The sequence below is a fragment of the Budorcas taxicolor genome, chromosome X (assembly GCF_023091745.1).
Source record: "Budorcas taxicolor isolate Tak-1 chromosome X, Takin1.1, whole genome shotgun sequence".
Lineage (NCBI taxonomy): Eukaryota > Metazoa > Chordata > Mammalia > Artiodactyla > Bovidae > Budorcas > Budorcas taxicolor.
In genome coordinates this window covers 75,069,192-75,090,723 of record NC_068935.1, presented here as the reverse complement: position 1 = coordinate 75,090,723, position 21,532 = coordinate 75,069,192, and the positions used below count along the sequence as shown (strand labels likewise).

The 21,532-nt window shown below is 37.9% G+C and overlaps 1 pseudogene; it reads left to right on the top strand.

The window, feature by feature from the left end:
• The first annotated feature begins 4,232 nt into the window (after window positions 1-4,232).
• Window positions 4,233-4,975, top strand: LOC128070457 (NFU1 iron-sulfur cluster scaffold homolog, mitochondrial-like; annotated as a pseudogene).
• Window positions 4,976-21,532: the final 16,557 nt, after the last annotated feature.

The window sequence follows — 21,532 nt, the reverse complement described above, 5'->3', positions numbered from 1 at the left end:
CTTAATAAAATTCCTGCAATCAGAATCCAGCAACACGTTAAAAAGATCATACACCATGACCAAGTGGGCTTTATCCCAGGGATGCAAGAATTCTTCAATATCCACAAATCAATCAATGTAATTCACCACATTAACAAACTGAAAAATAAAAGCCATATGATTATCTCAATAGATGCAGAGAAAGCCTTTGTCAAAATTCAACATCCTTTCATGATTAAAAAAAAAAAAAAAAAAAAAAACCTCTCCAGAAAGCAGGAATAGAAGGAACATACCTCAACATAATAAAAGCTATACATGACAAACCCACAGCAAACATTATCCTCAATGGTGAAAAATTGAAAGCATTTCCCCTAAAGTCAGGAACAAGACAAGGGTGCCCCCTTTCACCGCTACTATTCAACATAGTTCTGGAATTTTCGGCAACAGCAATCAGAGCAGAAAAAGAAATAAAAGGAATCCAAATTGGAAAAGAAGTAAAATTCTCACTGTTTGCAGATGACATGATCCTCTACATAGAAAACCCTAAAGATTCCACCAGAAAATTACTACACCTAATCAATGAATATAGTAAAGTTGCAGGATATAAAATCAATACACAGAAATCCCTTGCATTCCTATACACTAATAATGAGAAAGTAGAAAAAGAAAGTAAGGAAACAATTCCATTCATCATTGCAACAAAAAGAATAAAATACTTAGGAATATATCTACCTAAAGAAACTAAACACCTATATATAGAAAACTATAAAACACTGGTGAAAGAAATCAAAGAGGACACTAATAGATGGAGAAATATACCATGTTCATGGATTGGAAGAATTGAAAATGAGTATACTACCCAAAGCAATCTATAGATTCAATGCAATCCCTATCAAGCTACCAGCGGTATTTTTCACAGAGCTAGAATAAATAATTTCACAATTTGTATGGAAATCCAAAAAACCTCGAATAGTCAAAGCAATCTTGAGAAAGAAGAATGCAATTGGAGGAATCAACCTGCCTGACTTCAGGCTCTACTACAAAGCCACAGTTATCATGACAGTATGGTACTGGCACAAATACAGAAATATAGATCAATGGAACAATATAGAAAGCCCAGAGATAAATCCACACACTTATAGGCACCTTATCTTTGACAAAGGAGACAAGAATATACAATGAATTAAAGACAATGTCTTTAACAAGTGGTGCTGGGAAAACTCGTCAACTATTTGTAAAAGAATGAAACTAGATCACTTTCTAACACCATACACATAAATAAACTCAAAATGGAGTAAAGATTTAAATGTAAGACCAGAAACTATAAAACTCCTAGAGGAGAACATAGGCAAAACACTCTCCGACATACATCACAGCAGGATCCTCTATGACACACCTCCCAGAATACTGGAAATAAAAGCAAAAATAAACAAATGGGATCTAATTAAAATTAAAAGCTTCTGCACAACAAAGGAAACTATAAGCAAGGTGAAAAGACAGCCTTCAGAATGGGAGAAAATAATAGGAAAGGAAGCAACTGACAAAGAGTTAATATCAAAAATATAGAAGCAACTCCTGCAGCTCAATTCCAGAAAAATAAATGACCAGATCAAAAAATGAGCCAAAGAACTAAATAGGCATTTCTCCAAAGAAGACATACAGATGGGTAACAAACACATGAAAAGATGTTCAACATCACTCATTATCAGAGAAATGCAAATCAAGACCACAATGAGGTACCATTTCACACCAGTCAGAATGGCTGCTATCCAAAAGTCTATAAGCAATAAATGCTGGACAGGCTGTGGAGAAAAGGGAACCCTCTTACACTGTTGGTGGGAATGCAAGCTAGTACAGCCACTATGGAGAACAGTGTGGAGATTCCTTCAAAAACTGGAACTAGAACTGCCTTATGACCCAGCAATCCCACTGCTGGGCATACACACCAAGGAAAGCAGAATTGAAAGAAACACATGTACTCCAATGCTCATCACAGCACTGTTTATAATAGTCAGGACATGGAAGCAACCTAGATGTCCATAAGCAGATGAATAGATAAGAAAGCTGTGGTACATATACACAATGGAGTATTACTCAGCCATTAAAAAGAATACATTTGAATCAGTTCTAATGAGGTGGATGAAACTGGAGCCTATTATACAGAGTGAAGTAAGCCAGAAAGAAAAACACCAATACAGTATACTAATGCTAATATATGGAATTTAGAAAGATGGTAATGATAACTCTGTATGTGAGATAGCAAAAGAGACACAGATGTATAGAACAGTCTTTTAGACACTATGGGAGAGGGCAAGGGTGGGATGATTTGAGAGAATGGCATTGAAACATGTATAATATCATATAAGAAATGAATCGCCAGTCTAGGTTCGATGCAGGATACAGGATGCTTGGGGCTGGTGCACTGGGAGACCCAGAGGGATGGTATGGGGAAGGAGGTGGGAGGGGGGTTCAGGATTGGGAACACGTGTACACCGTGGCAGATTCATGTTGATGTATGGCAAAAACAATACAATATTGTAAAGTAAAAAAAAAGAAAAGACAGTACTCTTTGGAAGGAAAGCTATGAGAAGCCTAGACAGTGTATTAAAAGAGCAGAGACATCACTTTGCCAGCAAAGGTCCATATAGTCAAAGCTATGGTTTTTCCAGTAGTTATGTACGAATGTAAGAGTTGGACCATAAAGAAGTCTGAGTGCTGAAGAACTGATACTTTTGAAATGTGATGCTGCTTAAGACTCTTGAGCATCCCTTGGACAACAAGGAGACCAAACTAGTCAATTCTAGAGGAAATCAACCCTGAATATTTGTTGGAAGGACTGATGCTTAAGCTCTAATATTTTGGCCACCTGATGAGAAGAGCAGACTCGTTGGAAAAGACCCTGATGCTGGGAAAGACCAAAGGCAAAAGGAGAAGGGGGCAGCAGTGGATGAGATGGCTGGATGGTATGATCGACTCAATGGACAATAACCTGGGCAAACTCGAGGAGACAATGTAGGACATAGGAGCCTGGTGTGTTATAGTCCATGAGGTTGCAAAAAGTTGGACATGACTTTGCGACTAAATGCAACATATACACTCACACAATGGAATATTAGAAAGATAAAACAATAAAATAATGCCATTTGCAGCAAGACTTGGATGACACTAGAAACTATAATACTAAGTAAAGTAATTCAGAGGGAGAGTGATAAATATCACATGATATCATTTATATGTGGAATCTAAAAAATGATACAGATGAACTTATTTACAAAACAGAAACAGACTTAAAGACACAGAAAACTAATATATGTTTACCAAAGGGGCCAGGGGGAGTGGAATTTGGGATTGACAGATAAATACTACTATATATAAAATGGGTTTCCCAGGTGGCACTAGTGATAAAGAACACACCTGCCAGTGCGGGAGTTTTCAGAGATGTAGGTTCGATCCCTGGGTTGGGATGGTCCCTTCGAGGAGGGCATGGCAACTTACTCCTGGAGAATCCCATGGACAGAGGAGCCTGGTGGGCTACAGTCCATGGGGTTGCAAATAGGTGGACATGACTGAAGCAACTTAGCACACACTCATATATAAAATAGATGAATAGCAAGTGCTTACTCTATAGCATGGGGCTTTCCAGGTGGCTCAGTGTAAACGTATCTGCCAGCTAATGCAGGAGATGGAGATTTGATCCCTGGGTTAGGATGAACACTGGGGAAGGAAATGACAACCCACTCCAGTGGGTTGCCTTGGATTTCCTGTGGGTAGAGGAGCTTGGAAGGCTACAGTCCATGGGCTTGCAAAAAAGCCCCATACGACTTTGCTGATAAACCACAAAAAACAACTCTATTGCACAAGGAACAGTATTCAATATCTTGTCATAATCTGTGATGGAAAAGAATCTGAAAAAGAACATATATATATTCTTAATATAATATATTTATATAAATATATAAATTATATGGGCTTCCTTGGTGATTCAGATGGTAAAGAATCTGCCTGCAATGTGGGAGACCTGGGTTTGATCCTTGGGTTGGGAAAATCCCCTGGAGAAAGGAATGGCTACCCTCTCCAGTATTCTTGTCTGGAGAATCCCATGGACAGAAGAGCCTGGCAGGCTACAATCCGTGGGGTTGCAAAGAGTCAGACATGACTGTGCCACTAACACTACAATAAGAAAACCATAGATTTGGAAGACAGGGGAGTGGGTAGGAGAGAGGCCTGTCCTATTCCTGCACACTTGGACTAAGATGGCAGCGGTGGCCAGCCTGGGCTGGGGAGCTGCTGCCCCTGCCATGTGTTTTTTTGTGATGTGATGAATCCATTAAGAAACAGCTTATGCATCAGTTTGCCCAAAGACCGCTTTTCCCACTCCCTGAAACCTTATGTAATTCAGTGAGATACATGTCTGTTCAAACACAAGATACCCCAAATCCCAACAGTATAAAGTTTATTCCAGGAAAACCAGTTCTTGAGACAAGGACCATGGATTTTCCCCCACCAGCTATAGCATTTTGCTCCCCTCTGGCTAGGCAATTATTTAGGATTGAGGGAGAAAAAGTGTCTTTTTTGGACCAGATTTCATCACTGATACAAAAGAAAATGAAGAATTAGACTGGAATTTACTGAAACCAGATATCTATGCTACAATTATGGGTTCTTTGCATCTGGCTTACCTTTAGTTACTGAGGAAACACCTTTAGAAGAATCAGGATTTGAAGATGATGATGAAGTTGTGGCAATGATTAAGGAATTGTTAGATACTAGAATAGGGCCAACTGTGCAGGAAGATGGAGGAGATGTAGTCTATAAACGCTTTGAAGATGGCATCGTACAGCTGAAACGCCAAGGTTCTTGTACCAGCTACCCCAGTTCAATCATTACTCTGAAAAATGGAATTCAGAACATGCTGCAGTTTTATATTCCAGAAGTAGAAGGCGTAGAAAAGGTTATGGATGGTGAATCAGATGAAAAAGAAGCAAACTCACCTTAAACTCATTTGATTTTTCTGTGGGACCCACAGTTGGACTTGTTGATTATATGTACTAAGCTTTTATTATTAATCTTCTAAGGAACTTGAGAATTAATAAAATACGTCTTTTCTACAGAGAATGATAAAAAAAGAGAAAACCATAGAGTCTCAACTCTTACCCCTTCTCCATTGCCGTTTTCAAAAACAAAACAAAACAAAACAAAACTCTCCTTGACCTCTGCCTGCTTTTGGATGCTTTCAAGTACTTTTAAATATTTGTTTTCTTACATTCTTTTCCAGATTGCATAATTGCTATCTATGGGATGGTTCACCTGACTTTTTCATTCATTTTATTCTTTTCTTGTAACCAGCTCTGAACAATTTTTTAAACTCAGAGAAGAAATATGAAATCTCTGAAAGTGTTTTAAAGTGACAGGAAAGGGAAGATTTGGCATACCATAAGTGAAAATTTTCCTGGAGTATCTGTATTCATTTGAGACTCCTCAATAAAAGTTACAACAACACTCACACAGGCCTCCCCCAAGCATACAAACAAGATATATGCAAAGTTTACAGCACTGATATCGCATTGCAAATATTGATAACATCCCCAGAAGCACTTTCTCTTTTCCTTCCTATCCTACTTGAGCACAACATTGTAAATCAACTATACTTCAGTTAAAAAAACTAGGAAAAGAAAAGCTTAAATAAATACATATAAAAAAAAAAAAAGAAGAAGCAGAAACCTGTTAAATAAAGTTGACAGGCCAGAAGGGGGACTTGTGTCCTACAATGGTAGGAAAGTTGAATGACAGGAAGGAAGATATCTTCTTTCCTGGAACAATTCAGCCTATAAGAAAACATGAACTTTGTTTGCTGTAACTCTCCAAATTTCCTTTCCCCTTCTATTAAAATGTTCTCCTTTCCTTTCTGTATGGGAACTTGTGTATAACTCACTATGGCTGCAGATCTCAAATGACAACTCTTTCAGTTCAGTTCAGTTCAATTCAGTCACTCAGTCGTGTCTGAATCTTTGTGACCCCATGAACCGCAGCAGGCCAGGCCTTCCTGTCCATCACCAACTCCCAGAATCCACTCAAAACCATGTCCATTGAGTCAGTGATGCCATCCAACCATCTGATCCTCTGTCGCCCCCTTCTCCTTCTACCCTCAATCTTTCCCAGCATCAGGGTCTTTTCAAATGAGTCAGCTCTTTGATTCAGGTGGCCAAAGTATTGGAGTTTCAGCTTCAACATCAGTCCTTCCAATGAACACCCAGGACTGATCTCCTTTAGGATGGACTGGTTGGATCTCCTTGCAGTCCAGGGGACTCTCAAGAGCCTTCTCCAACACCACAGTTCAAAAGCATCAATTCTGCACTCAGCTTTCTTTATAGGCCAACTCTCACATCCATAAATGACCACTGGAAAAACCATAGCCTTGACTAGATGGACCTTTGTTGGCAAAGTAATGTCTCTGCTTTTTAATATGCTGTCTAGGTTGGTCATAACTTTCCTTCCAAGGAGTAAGCATCTTTTAAATTCATGGCTGAAATCACCGTCTGTGGTGACTTTGGAGCCCAGAAAAATAAAGTCAGCCACTGTTTCCACTGTTTCCCCATCTATTTCCCATGAAGTGATGGAACCAGAAGCCATGATCTTCGTTTTCTGAATGTTGAGCTTTAAGCCAACATTTTCACTCTCCTCTTTCACTTTCATCAAGAGGCTCTTTAGTTCTTCTTCACTTTCTGCCATAAGAGTGGTGTCATCTGCATATCTGAGGTTATTGATATTTCTCCCAGCAATCTTGATTTCAGCTTGTGTTTCTTCCAGCCCAGAGTTTCTCATGATGTACTCTGCATATAAGGTAAATAAGCAGAGTGACAATATACAGCCTTGATGTACTCCTTTTCCTATTTGGAACCAGTCTGTTGTTCCATGTCCAGTTCTAACTGTTGCTTCCTGACCTGCATATAAGTTTCTCGAGTCAGGTCAGGTGGTCTGGTATTCCCATCTCTTTCAGAATTTTGCACAGTTTATTGTGATCCACACAGTCAAAGGCTTTGGCATAGTCAATAAAGCAGAAATAAATGTTTTTCTGGAACTCTCTTGCTTTTTCTATGATCCAGTGATGTTGGCAATTTGATCTCTGGTTCCTCTGCCTTTTCTAAAACCAGCTTGAACATCTGAAAGTTCACAGTTCACATATTGCTGAAGCCTGGCTTGGAGAATTTTGAGCATTACTTTACTAGCACGTGAGATGAGTGCAATTGTGCGGTAGTTTGAGCATTCTTTGGCATTGTCTTTCTTTGAGATTGGAATGAAAACTGACCTTTTTAAGTCTTGTGGCCACTGTTGAGTTTTCCAAATTTGCTGGCATATTGAGTGCAGCACTTTCACAGCATCATCTCTTAGGATTTAAAATAGCTCAACTGGAATTCCACCACCTCCACTAGCTTTATTTGTAGTGATGCTTCCTAAGGCCCACTTGACTTCACATTCCAGGATATCTGGCTCTAGGTGAGTGATTACACCATCGTGATTTTCTGGGTAATGAAGATTTTTTTGTACAGTTCTTCTGTGTATTCTTGCCACCTCTTCTTAATATCTTCTGCTTCTGTTAGGTCCATACCATTTCTGTCCTTTATTGAGCCCATCTTTGCATGAAAAGTTCCCTTGGTATCTCTAATTTTCTTGAAGAGATCTCTAGTCTTTCCCACTCTATTGTTTTCCTCTATTTCTTTGCATTGATCGCTGAGGAAGGCTTTGTTATCTCTCCTTGCTATTATTTGAAACTGCATTCAGATGTTTATATCTTTTCTTTTCTCCTTTGCTTTTTGCTTCTCTTATTTTCACAGCTATTTGTAAGGCCTCTCAGACAGCCATTTTGCTTTTTTGCATTTCTTCTTCTTGGGGATGGTCTTGATTCCTGTCTCCTGTACAGTGTCATGAACCTCCATCCATAGTTCATCAGGCACTCTGTCTATCAGATCTAGTCCCTTAAATTTATTTCTCATTTCCACTGTATAGTCACAGTGAAAGTGAAGCCGCTCAGTCATGTCCGACTCTTTGCGACCCTGTGGACTGTAGCCCACCAGGCTCCTCAGTCCATGGGATTCTCCAGGCAAGAACACTGGAGTGGGTTGTCATTTCCTTCTCCAGCGTATCTTCCCGACCCAGGGATCGAACCCAGGTCTCCCGCATTGCATGCAGAAGCTTTAACCTCTGAGCCACCAGGGAAGTCATAAGGCATTTGATTTAGGTCATACCTAAATGGCCTAGTGGTTTTCTCCACTTTCTTCAGTTTCAGTCTGAATTTGGCAATAAGGAGTTCATGATCTGAGCTACATTCAGCTCCCTGTCTTGTTTTTGCTGACTGTATAGAGCTTCTCCTTCTTTGGCTGCAAAGAATAGAATCAATCTGATTTCAATGTTGACCATCTGGTGATGTCCATGTGTAGAGTCTTCTCTTGTGTTGTTGGAAGAGGGTGTTTGCTATGACTAGTGCATTCTCTTGGCAGAACTCTATTAGCCTTTGCCCTGCTTCATTCATTCAAGGCCAAATTTGCCTGTTACTCCAGGTGTTTCTTGCCTTCCTACTTTTGCATTCTTGTCCCCTGTGATGAAAAGGACATCTTTTTTGGGTGTTAGTTCTAGAAGGTCTTGTAGGTAACTCTTTGCTGATCATAAATAAACACATTTTACCTGGAGTAATAACTGGAAGTTTATTTTAGGTCAAAAGTAATAAACGATTCTTTCAAGAGCAGTTGTCTCTGTGTCTGTCATCCTGCCATACCTGATTAAAACTAAATCCCAATTGCTTTTTTAAGACATTGGGGCAAAATTGTGGTCAAGTGGAAAGCAATTCATCCCTACAGGAGATCTTTCTGACATTCAAAATGATTCTGTCTACTAACCATAATTGGTTCACCAACTTTTCATTCACATGTGAAGATAGTAATTTACCTGGTAATTTCTCAAACCAACTCATGACAAGTGACCCTCCACTAGCAATGTCAACAAATGGGGGAAAGGTTGAATTCATCATAAATCCTTAGAACTATGTTTTGAGAGGATAAATAATTCTACTTATGTGAGAATTCCCAGAAATTTCAATTAAGTTGTAAAACTCATATTACAAACACTAACCTTCAGACAAATATTCAACCTTTACACCTATCAGTCTCCCTGGCTACTGTGGAAGAACTTGCATCCAATTTTTGTATTAATGATGTTATCCATGAGAAAGTAACAGCCATATGAAGAGTTGCTCCTGTGGGTTCAGTATCTATTCAACAGTGGGGAGGAAATGTGTTTTTAAGAAAATTGTGTTTATTTTCATTCTTCTCACCATTTGAAGTTAAAACTAAGTTTTATGATTCAGAGATGAGTGACTTATTTTTTCAAAATCATATTCAGAATATTTCATCCTCAACTATCTTTATACAAAAGGTTTCCTTAGAGCCATCTGAAATTTACACTGTGGTAGAATTAAATACTTTCAATTAGGCTGGAGAATATAAATGTACATTTGGAACAAAAACATTTTTGCAGTCAACTGAAGTACGCCAGTATTTATATCACCTTCAGCTCAAGCAGGAATTTTCAGAGACATCTGCTCCTATTAGAGGACTAGCAGAAATTGGGAAAATTGGATATAGTATGGAAAAGAAATCTGGGTGAAATGGCAATACTAGAGACAATTGAACTTGAGAGACTCCAGGTTACAGAAACGTGAGGCTGTCTTTGGAGACAATCCCAGATACTGTAATTCTAGGAGAGCCTTTTCATATTACCTGTAAGATAACAAACTGCAGTGATAGGAAAATGAAATTGGTTTTGAGGATGTGTGATACAGAGTCTATTCGTTGGTGTGGTAGTTCAGAAAGATACCTTGGAAAGCTTCCACCAGGTTCAACTCTCAGCTTTACCCTGACACTGCTGTCATTGCAACTAGGCCTACAAAGTATCTCTAGTATACAAATAACAGACAAATTATTAAAGAAAGATTATGTCTGTTGCCGGGAGCCACTGTGAGGAACTCCATCCGTGGCAAAGGTCATGAGGAAGGAGGCTTCAGCATATGCAAAGGCAGGATCGAGCCTCAGGAAAACCCCTGTTCCCGAGCATCTACCCCCAAAACTGTACTTTACTGCTTTATCCTGTCACCTACACCTCTGACTTTACAGGGGGCTGTCCCCCACTTCTATCAGAGAAGGAGTTAACCTACAGCTCCAGTTAATAAAAATTCCTGGGCATGACAAGGGTGTCTCAGGTCAAACCTCTCTGCTGGCAGACTAGGTTGTGTGACAGGATTATCCACACTCTTGCTACTATGTACATGATTGTTTACAACCTCTCAACCATAAATAGCACAGAGAGTTTGGAGTATTTTGAAAGTCTTAGTTAGCATTGGGTTTTTCTAAAGATAAAAATCATGTTGGTGAAGGGTTTTTCATTTATTGGGCCAATGTTTGCTGCTAAATCCCCTGCCCTTATACATGTTAATGAATATATAACCAGCATATAGGAGAAATAAACATTAAACCTTTAAGATTAATCATATTAAACCTTCGGCTAAGTAAATTACTTTCTTAATTGTAACCCACCACACCCTCACCCTATAGGAATGCAACTTTATCTGGTACCTTTGGAGGGCGGTGCCTGGTTTAAGAAAAATCACTCCTGGAAAATAAGTTTCTGGTTGACTGACTGTTATCAGAAAAGAAAGGATCATAAAATGTCAGCAGGCCTCATGGCCAGAAGATGATGTAAAACCCCTAAGACCTTTTTGTATACATTTATATGAAGCACCTGATTTTGATAAAGGTCAGGACTGCTGACCCCCGCGTGACTTTAAAATTTCCATTTGTCTCTATGTGTAACAAAATGTATATAAGCAAACCTGAAAATAAAGAAAACGGATCAGTTTCTGCAAAGACTGATTCCCCCGTGTCGTTCTTTCTTGTTCTCTGTTTTTCTGGCTGAATTTCCATCTGGAGCATGGGTGCTCACCAAGCCTGCTAATTTTGCCCTGGCTTTTAAGATCCACGTGAGAGGGAGCCCAAGGATGGGCACCCTCCGCTATTCAAGTGGGCGCCTGTGGCCTACGTAGGTGGTGCAAGCTTTTGGTCTCGAAGCTTTATTGGTATCCCACATAAACCAAGTTATTCAGCCTCTTTTTCTCCACTAATTTTCCTACTACACTATTCCTTTCTAATCTCTCTTTATACTTCTAATTAAATAGCTTTTTCCTAGGACGCCAACTCCATCTCCGCTTCAAATTACCCTGGATCCACTGGGGCTGGACCCCGGCAGTCTGTGATGATCTTGCAAAAGTTTGTGTAATACCTCCCATGGTTAAAATGAGAAGCTGAAGAAAATTTGTAGTATTATGCTCTCCAGAGCATTTCATAGAAAAGCTTTTCATAGTTTTATTAGCAGCAAAATGATCAACTAATAGCAAATATACAGGCAGATTATTTTCACTTTCTTCCTTTGAAACCATGAATATATTAAGAATTAAACATATCTTGATCTAAAAAAGAACAATCTTGACTTTCATGTTATATGAAGTACTTTCTAATTCTACATTTGTATGTTTCCTAATATTTGTGACTTAATTAAGGTCATTACAGGTAGCCATTGATTTTTTTTCAGGATGAGGTCACCATTTAAAAATGATTACATCTGCTTTCCATGAATGCTTAATAGCATTCAACACTTCCTTTATCAGTAAAGCTGATATTGAGAGAACATAAAATACTCTAAATCTATTGACAATTTAATTAAAATAATTACTATGGTTTACTTGGTCAGATTTAAATTTACCTTGTTTTATTATTTTCCTTTTTCATTTGCATTCAACAGAGTACTATCAGTGGCAGTGCTTAATATAATTCAGGATGGTCCTCATTATTTAAACTTGTTGATATTTACTACTTGGAAAAGACATAAGCTTTTCAAGTATTCCAAATTATTGGGGCTATAGAAATGCATTCATGTGACACACTGAGCTGTTTTTCATTTCTCTTGGCAAACTTCTATGAAGTGTGGAGTTGGTTTACTTTCATTAGTTATTCCTACAAGGGCCCTTGTGTATACTACTTGGATTGCTCACTTGCTTCTTAACCATTCATATAATATATTCTTTCTCTTTTATGCAAAACCAAAAATCATGACAAAGAATTTGCTAGAGTGCTTATATTTTGGTTTGTTCATTTCTTTTCATTCTCCTTATATTTTATTTACATAGCAGTATTTCTTTTGGAAAACAAAACCATTTCACATATTAACTAATTACTGATGAGAATGTAAACTCTTTGCTTTTATTCTTTTTTTCTCTTTTTTAAATTGAAGTATAGTTCATTTACAATATTATATTAGTCTTAAGTGTAGGACATAAGATTCAATATGTTTATAGATTATATATAAATATGAATCTTTTGCATAGTTATTATATAATAATGGTTATATTTCCTTGTGTTGTGCAATACATATTTGTTGCTTATTTATATTACACATAGTAGTTTCTGTCTCTTAATTTACAGCTGCACCTTTTTGGGCCCCCAAATCACTGCAGATAGTGACTGTAGTCATGAAATTAAAGGACGTTTGCTCCTTGGAAGAAAAGCTATGACCAACCTAGACAGTGTATTAAAAAGCAGAGACTTTACTTTGCCAACAAAGGTCCATATAGTCAAAGCTATGGTTATTTCAGTAGTCATGTACAGATGTGAAAGTTGGACTATAAAGAAAGGTAAGTGCCAGAGTATTGCTGCTTTTGAACTATGATGTTGGAGAAGACTCTAGAGAGTCCCTTGGAATGCAAGATCAAACCAGTCCATCCTAAAAGAAATCAGTCCTGAATATTCATTGAAAGGACTGATACTCAAGCTGAGACTCCAATACTTTGGCCACCTGATGTGAAGAACTGACTCTTTGGAAAAGACCCTGATGCTTAGAAAGATTGAAGGCAGGAGGAGAAGGGGATGACAGAGGATGAGATGGTTGGATGGCATCACTGACTCAATGGATGGTGAGTTTGAGTAAGCTCCAGGAGTAGGTGATGAACAGGGAGGCCTGGTGTACTGCAGTCCATGGGGTCACAAAGAGTTGGACACAATTGAGCGACTGAACTGACTGAACTGATCTTGCACCTCCCTCCTTCCTTCTCCCTACTGATCACCACTAGTTTGTTCTCCATATCTGTAAGTCTGTTTCTGTTTTGTTATATATTAATATATTTGTTTCTTTTATTTTTTAGATTCCATGCATAAGTGCTAATATGCAGTACTTGTCTTTCTCCGTATGGCATAATACCCTCTAGGTACATCTGTGCATGCACTTGCTAAGTCATTCAGGAGTGTGTGACTATTTGTGACCCTATGGACTGCAGCCCACCAGGATCCTCTCTCCGTGGGATTCTCCAGGCAAGAACACTAGTGTGGATTGCCATGCCCTCTTCCCGGGGATCTTCCAGACCTGGGGATCAAACGCAGGTCTCTAATATCTCCTGCATTGGCAGGTGGGTTCATTACCACTAGCACCACCTGGGAGGCCCCCAGGTCCATCCATGTTGTTGCAAAGGGCAGAATTTAATTCTTATGATTTATAAATATATGTGCTTATATATATCTTCATTCATCTGTTGATGGACACTTAGATTGCTTCCATGTCTTGGCTATTGTACTAATACTGCTATGAACATTTGGGTGTATGTATCTTTTTGAATTAGTATTTTTGTTTTATAGCAGTAGAAATGCTAGATCAAATGATAGTTCTACTTTTACTTTTCTGAGAAACCCCATACTGTTTTTCCCTAGGACCTACACCTCATACACTCCACCAACAGTGTATGAGGAATCCCTTTTCTCTACATTCTTGCCAGCATTTGTTATTTGTAGACTTTTAAAAATATATAATTTATTTATTTTTTAATTGAGGGATAATTGCTTTACAGAATTTTGATGTTTTCTCTCAAACCTCAGCATGAATCAGCCATAGGTATACATATATCTCCTCCTTTTTGAACCTCTCTCCCATCTCCCTCCACATCCCACCCCTCTAGGTTGATACAGAGCCCCTGTTTGAGTTTCCTAAGCTATACAGCAAATTCCTGTTGGCTATTTTACATATGATAAAGTAAGTTTCCATATTACTCTCTCTATACACCTCAACCTCTCCTCCCGTCTCCCCCTGTCCATAAGTCTATTCTTTATGTCTGTTTCTCTATTGCTGTCCTGCACATAAAATCTTCAGTACCATTTTTTAGATTCCATATATATATATATATATACGCACATACACACATTAGTATACAATATTTATCTTTCTCTTTCTGACTTACTTCACTCTATACAATAGGCTCTAGGCTTATCTAACTCATTAGAACTGACTCATATGCATTCCATTTTATGGCTGAGTAAGATTCCATTGTGTATATGTACCACCACTTCTTTATCCATTCATCGACAGATGGACATCTAGGTTGCTTCCATGTTCTAGCTATTGCAAATGGTTCTGCAATAAACAATGGGACACGTGTTGTTTTCAATTTTTGTTTCCTCAGGGTATATGCCTAGGTGTGAGGTTGCTGGGTCATATGGTGGTCTTATTCCTAGTTTTATAAGGAATCTCCATACCATCTTCCAGAGTGGTTGTATCAATTTACATTCCCACCAACAGTGCAAGAAGGTTCCCTTTTCTCCACACCCTCTCCAGCATTTATTGTTTGTAGACTTTTTGATGATGGCCATTCTGACCAGTGTGAGCTAGCTCATCGTACTTCTGATTTGCATTTCTCTAATAATGAGCAATATTGAGCATCTTTTCATGTGTTTGTTAGCCATCTATATGTCTTCTTTGAAGAAATGTCTGTTTAATTCTTTTCCCCACTTTTTGTTTGAGGTCTTTGTTTTTCTGGTATTGAGTTATATGAGCTGCTTGTATATTTTAGAGATTAATCCTTTATCAGGGCTATTATTTTCTCCCATTCTGAGGGTTGTCTTTTCACTTTGCTTTTAGTTTCCTTTGCTGTGCAAAAGCTTTAAAGTTTAATCAGGTTCCACTTGTTTACTTTTGTTTTTATTTCCATTACTCTAGGAGGTGGGTCATAGAGGATGTTGCTGTGATTTATGTCAGAAAGTGTTCTGCCTATGTTTTCCTACAAGAGTTTTATAGTTTCTGGCCTTATATTTAGGTCTTTAATCCATTTTGAGTTTATCTTTCTATATGGTGTTACAAAGTGTTCTAATTTCATTCTTTTACATGTAGCTGTCCAGTTTTCCCAGCACCCCTTATTGAAGAGGCTGTCTTTGCCACATTGTATATTCTTGCCTCCCTTGTCAAAACTAAGGTACCCATAGGTGCATGGGTTTATTTCTGAGCTTTCTATTTTGTTCCATTGGTCTATATTTCTGTTTCTGTGTCAGAACCATACTGTCTGGATGACTGTAGTTTTGTAGTATAATCTGAAGTCAGGAAGGTGGATGCCTCCAGTTCCATTCTTCTTTCTCAAGATTGCTTTGGTTATTAAGGGTCTTTTGTGTTTCCATATGAATTGTGAAATTTTTTGTTCTAGTTCTGTGAACAATACCATTGGTAATTTGATAGGGATCACGTTGAATCTGTAGATTGCATTTGGCAGGATAGTCATTTTCACAATATTGATTCTTCCTACTCAGGAACAAGGAATATCTATCCATCTGTTTATGTCATTTTTTATTTCTTTCTTCAGTGTCTTATAATTTTCTGTGTACAATTCTTCTGTCTCCTTAGGTAAGTCTATTCTTAGATATTTTATTCTTTTTAAAAAATTATTTTTAATTGAAGAATAATTGCTTTACAGAATTTTGTTGTTATCTGTCAAACCTCAACATGAATCAGCCATAGGTATACAAGTATCGTGTCCCTTTTGAACCTCCCTTCCATCTCCCGCCCCATCCCACCCCTGTAGGTTGATACAGAGCCCCTGTTTGAGTTTCCTGAGACACACTGCAAATTCCCATTGGCTAATAAATATTTTAGTCTTTTTGTTGCAATGGTGAATGGGATTGATTCCTTAATTTCTCTTTCTAATTTTTCATTGTTAGTATATAGAAATGCAAGTGATTTCTGTGTATTGATTTTTGTATCCTGAGACTTTGCAAAATTCACTGATTAGTTCTAGTAATTTTCTGATAGTGTCTTTAGGGTTTTCTATGTACAGTATCATGTCATCCACAAACAGTGAGAACTTTACTTCTTTTCTGATCTGGATTCCTTTTATTTCTTTTTTTTCTCTGATTCATGAAGCTAGGACTTCCAAAACTATGTTGAATAATAGTGGTGAAAGTGGACACCCTTGTCTTTTTCCTGATCTTAGGGGAAATGCTTTCAGTTTTTCACCATTGAGAATAATGTTTCTGTAGGCTTATCACATATGACCTTTACTATGTTGAGGTAGGTTCCTTCTATGCCCATTGATTGAAGATTTTTAATCATAAATGGGTGCTGAATTTTGTCAAAGACTTTTTCTGCATATATTGAGATTATCATATGGTTTTTTCTTTCAGTTAGTTAATATGGTGTGTCACATTGATTGATTTGCATATATTGAAGAATCCTTGCATCTCTGGAATAAACCCAACTTAATCATGGTGTATGAGCTTTCTAATGTATTGTTGAATTCTGTTTGCTAAAATTTTGTTGAGGGATTTTGAATCTATGTTCATCAGTGATATTGGCCAGTAGTTTTGTTTGTGTGTTGTCTTTGTCTGCTTTTTCTATCTGGGTGATAGTGGCCTTGTATAATGAGTTTGGAAGTGTTCCTTCCTCTGCAATTTTTTGAAAAAGTTTCAGAAGGATAGGCATTAGCTCTTTTCTAAATGTTTGATTGAATTCTCCTGTGAAGCCATCTGGTCCCAGGCTTTTGTTTTTTGGAGATTTTTGATCACAGCTTCAATTTCAGTGCTTGTAATTGGGTTGTTCATCATTTCTATTTCTCCCTGGTTCAGTTTTGGAAAATAGAACTTTAGAATCTGTCCATTTCTTCCTGGTTATCCATTTTATTCCCATATAGTTATTCATAATAGTCTCTTATAATCCTTTGTATTTTTGCATTGCCTGTTGTAGCCTCTACTTTTGCATTTCTAAATTTGTTTATTTGGTTCTTCTCTCTTTTTTCTTGATGAGTCTGACTAAAGGTTTGTCGATTTTGTTTATCTTCTCAAAGAACCAGCTTTTAGTTTTATTAATCTTTACTATTGTTTCTTTCATTTCTTTTTCTTTATTTCTGCTCTTATCTTCATGATTTCTTTCCTTTTGCTAATTTTGGTGGTGGGGCTTGATGATTTTCTTGTTTCTTGAGGTAGGATTGTATTACTTTAAACTTCCTTCTTAGGACTGTTTTGCTGATTCCATAGGTTTTGAGTTGTTGTGTTTTCATTGTCATTTGTTTCTAGAAATTTTTTATTTTCCCTTTTGATTTATTCAGTAACCTGTTGGTTATTTATAAATGTACTGTTTAATCCTCATGTATTCATTTTTTTTACAGTTTTTTTATCTTGTAATTGATATCTAGTCTCATAGCATTGTCCTCGGAAAAGATGCTTGACACAATTTCAATTTTCTTAAATTTACTAAGGTTCGATTTTTGATCCAAGATGTGGTCTATCCTGGAGAATGATACATGTGCATTTGAGAAGAAGGTATATTCTTCTGCATTTAGATAGAACATCCTGAAGATATCAATGAGATTCATCTCATCTAATGTATTATTTTAAGACTTGTATTTCCTTATTAATTTTCTGTTTTGATGATCTGTCCATTGGTATTCAGTTCAGTTCAGTTCAGTCGCTCAGTCGTGTCCGACTCTTTGCGACCCCATGAATTGCAGCACACCAGGCCTCCTTGTCCATCACCAACTCCCGGAGTTCACTCAGACTCACATCCATCAAGTCAGTGATGCCATCCAGCCATCTCATCCTCTGTTGTCCCCTTCTTCTCCTGCCCCCAATCCCTCCCAGCATCAAAGTCTTTTCCAATGAGTCAACTCTTCGCATGAGGTGGCCAAAGTACTGGAGCTTCAGCTTTTGGTGTTCAAGTCTCCTACTATTACTGCATTACTGTCAATTTTTCCTGTTAGTGTTTGTCTTATGTATTAAGGTGCTCCTATGTTGGGTGCAGTGATATTTGCAATTGTTTTTTCATCCTCTTGGATTTCTCTCTTGATCATTATGTATTGTCCTTCCCTATCTCTTGTAAAGTTCTTTATTTTAAGGTCTATTTTTTCTGATACAAGGATTATTACTCCAGCTTTCTTTTGCTTTCCATTTCCATGGGATATATTTTTCCATCCTCTCACTTTCAGTCTATACGTGTCTTTAGGTTTGGAGTGGGTTTCTTGTAGACAGCATGTATATGGGTCTTGTTTTTGTATCCATTCAGCCACTCTGTGTCTTTTGGTTGGAGCATTTAATTCATTTACATTTAAAGTTATTTTTGATATATACGTTCCTATTTCTATTTTCTTAATTGTTTGGGGATTCATTTTGTAGATCTTTTACTTCCTTTGTATGGCTAGACTGTATAATTCCCTTTAACATTTGTTGGAAAGCTGGTTTGGTGGTACTGAATTCTCTTAACTTTTGCTTGTCTGAAAAGCTTTTGATTTCTCCATCAGTTTTGAATGAGAATCTTGCTGGGTAGAGTAATCTTGGTTATAGACTTTTCCTTTTTAGTACTTTAAATATATTTTGCCATTGCTTTCTGGCCTACAGAGTTTCTGCTGAAAGATCAGCTGTTAAATGTATGGAGTTTCCCTTTATGTTACTTGTTGCTTTTTCATTGCTGCTTTTAATATTCTTTCTTTGCTTAGTCTTTGTTAGTTTGATTAGTATGTGTCTTGGTGTGTTCCTCCTTTGGTTTATCCTGTGTGGGACTCTTTTCCTGTTGGACTCGATTGACTATTACCTTTCCCAGGCAGAGGAAATTGTTTTCTAAAATCTCTTCAAAATTTTTCTCATACCCTTTCTTTTTCTCTTCTTCTGGGATCCATATAATTCGAATGTTGTTGTGTTTGATATTGTCCTAGATGTCTCTGAGTCTATCCTCAGTTCTTTTGATTTTTTTTCACTTTGTTCCGCTCTTTAGAAGTTATTTCCACCGTTGATTTGTTCTTCAGCTTCAGATACCCTGTTATTCAGTTCAGTTCAGTTGCTCAGTCATGTCCTACTCTTTGTGATGCCATGAACTGCCACATGCCAGGCCTCCCTGTCCATCACCAACTCCCAGAGTCCACCCAAACCCATGTCCATATAGTCAGCGATGCCATCCAACCATCTCATCCTCTGTCGTCCATTTCTCCTCCTGCCCTCAACCTTTCCCAGCATCAAGGTCTTTTCCAATGAGTCAGCTTTTTGCATCAGGTGGCCTTTTAATTTTAGTAATTGTGTTGTTTGTTTCTGTATGTTTATTCTTTAATTCTTCTAGGTCTTTGTTAATTGATTCTTGCATTTTCCTCGTTTTGTTTTCCAAGTTTTTGATCATTTTTTTTTACTATCATCTTTCTGAATTCTTTTTCAGGTAGTTTGCCTATCTCCTCTTCATTTATTTGGATTCCTGTGTATCTAGTTTGTTTCTTCATTTGTGCAGTATTTCTCTGCCTTTTCATTATTTTTTTTTGTAACTTATTGTGTTTGAAGTCTCCTTTTCCCAGGCTTCAAGGTTGAATTCTTTCTTTTGGTTTCTGCCCCACTAAGGTTGGTGCAGTGGTTTGTATAAGCTTTGTATAGTGTGGAATTTATGCTGTTTTTTTTTTTTTTTTTCCTCTGATGGCCAAGGTGAGTGAGTTGGTAATCCTGTTTGTTGATGATTGAGTTTGTATTTTCGTTTTGTTTGTTGTTTGGATGAGGCGTCCTGCACTGTGTGCTACTGGTAGTTGGGTGATGCCAGGTCTTGTTTTGAAGTGGTTTCCTTTGTGGGAGTTCTCACTATTTGATACTCCCTAGTGTTAGTTCTCTGGTTGTCTAGGGTCTTGGAGTCATTGCTCCCACTCCACAGGCTCAGGGCTTGATCTCAAGTTTTGTGTTGTTCTATATATTCTTTTCCACTGGTCAGGTACTCCTGTCTGCTCCCAGCTGGTGTTCTGCATGCACTTCTTTGTCTGAAGGTGTATTCTTGATGTATCCATGGAGAAACACATGCTCCACATCCACCTAACTCCTTCCCCATCTTGTTCTCCTATTTGTAGACTTTTTAATGATAGCCATTCTGATGATGAGGTGATGTTATGGCTTTGATTAGCATTTCCCTGATGATTAGCATTTCCCTGATGATTAGCATTTCCCTGATGATTAGCAACATTGACCATCTTTTCATGTGCTTGTTGGCCATCTATATGTCTTCTTTGGAAAAATGTCTATTACAGTCAACTGCCCATTTTTTAATCAGGTTGCTGTTTTTTTTCTTTTTTTACATATCAATAGATTTATTTTTTTTATTTATCTCTTTTACTTGTAGGATAATTACTTTACAGTATTGTGATGGTTTTTGCCATACATTAACATGAACACCCACAGGTATACATGTGTCACCCTCACCCTGAACCCCTTTCCCACCTCTCTCCCCACCCTAGTCCTCTGGGTTGTCCCATAGCACTGGCTTTGGTGCCTTGCTTCATGCATCAAACTTGCTCTGGTCATCTACATTACATATGGTAATGTCCATGTTTCAATCCTATTCTCTCAAATCATCCCACCCTCGCCTTCTCACACTGAATCCAAATGTGTGTTCTTAACATTTGTGACTCCTTTGCTGCCATGCTGTGTGTGTGTGTGTGTGTGTGTGTGTGTGTGTGTGTGTATGTGTATGTGTATGTGTGTGTTAGTTGCTCAGTCGTGGCTGACTCTTTGTGGCCCAGTGAGGTGTAGCCTGCCAGGCTCCTCCATCCATGGGATTTTCTAGGATAGTCAGTATGGTCTTTCTAAATTTCATATTTATGCATTAATATACAATATTGGTATTTCTCCTTCTGACTTACTTCATTCTATATAATAAGCTTGAGTTTCATTCACCTCATTGGAGCAGACTCAAACGTTTTCTTTTCATAGCTAAGTAATATTCCATTTTTTATATGTACCACAGTTTCCTTATCCATTCATCTGCTGAAGGACATCTGGGTTGATTCCACGTCCTAGCTATTGTAAACTGTGCTGCAATAAACATTGGGGTACATGTGTCTCATTTCTGGTTTCCTCGAGGTGTATGCCCAGCAGTGGGATTGCTGGGTCATATGGCAGTTCTTTCACAAGTTTTTAAAGGAATCTCCACATTGTTCTCCATAGTGGCTGTACCAGTTTGCATTCTCACCAACAGTGTAAGGGGGTTCCCTTTTCTTCACACCCTCTCCAGCATTTATTGTTTGTAGACTTTTTGATTATGGCCATTATGACCAGCATGAGGTGACACCTCATTGTTGTTTTGACTCGCAGTTCTCTAATAATGAGTGATGTTGAGCATCTTTTCATGTGTTTGGTACCCATCTGTATGTCTTCTTTGGAGAAATGTCTATTTAAGTCTTTTGTCCACTTTTTGATTG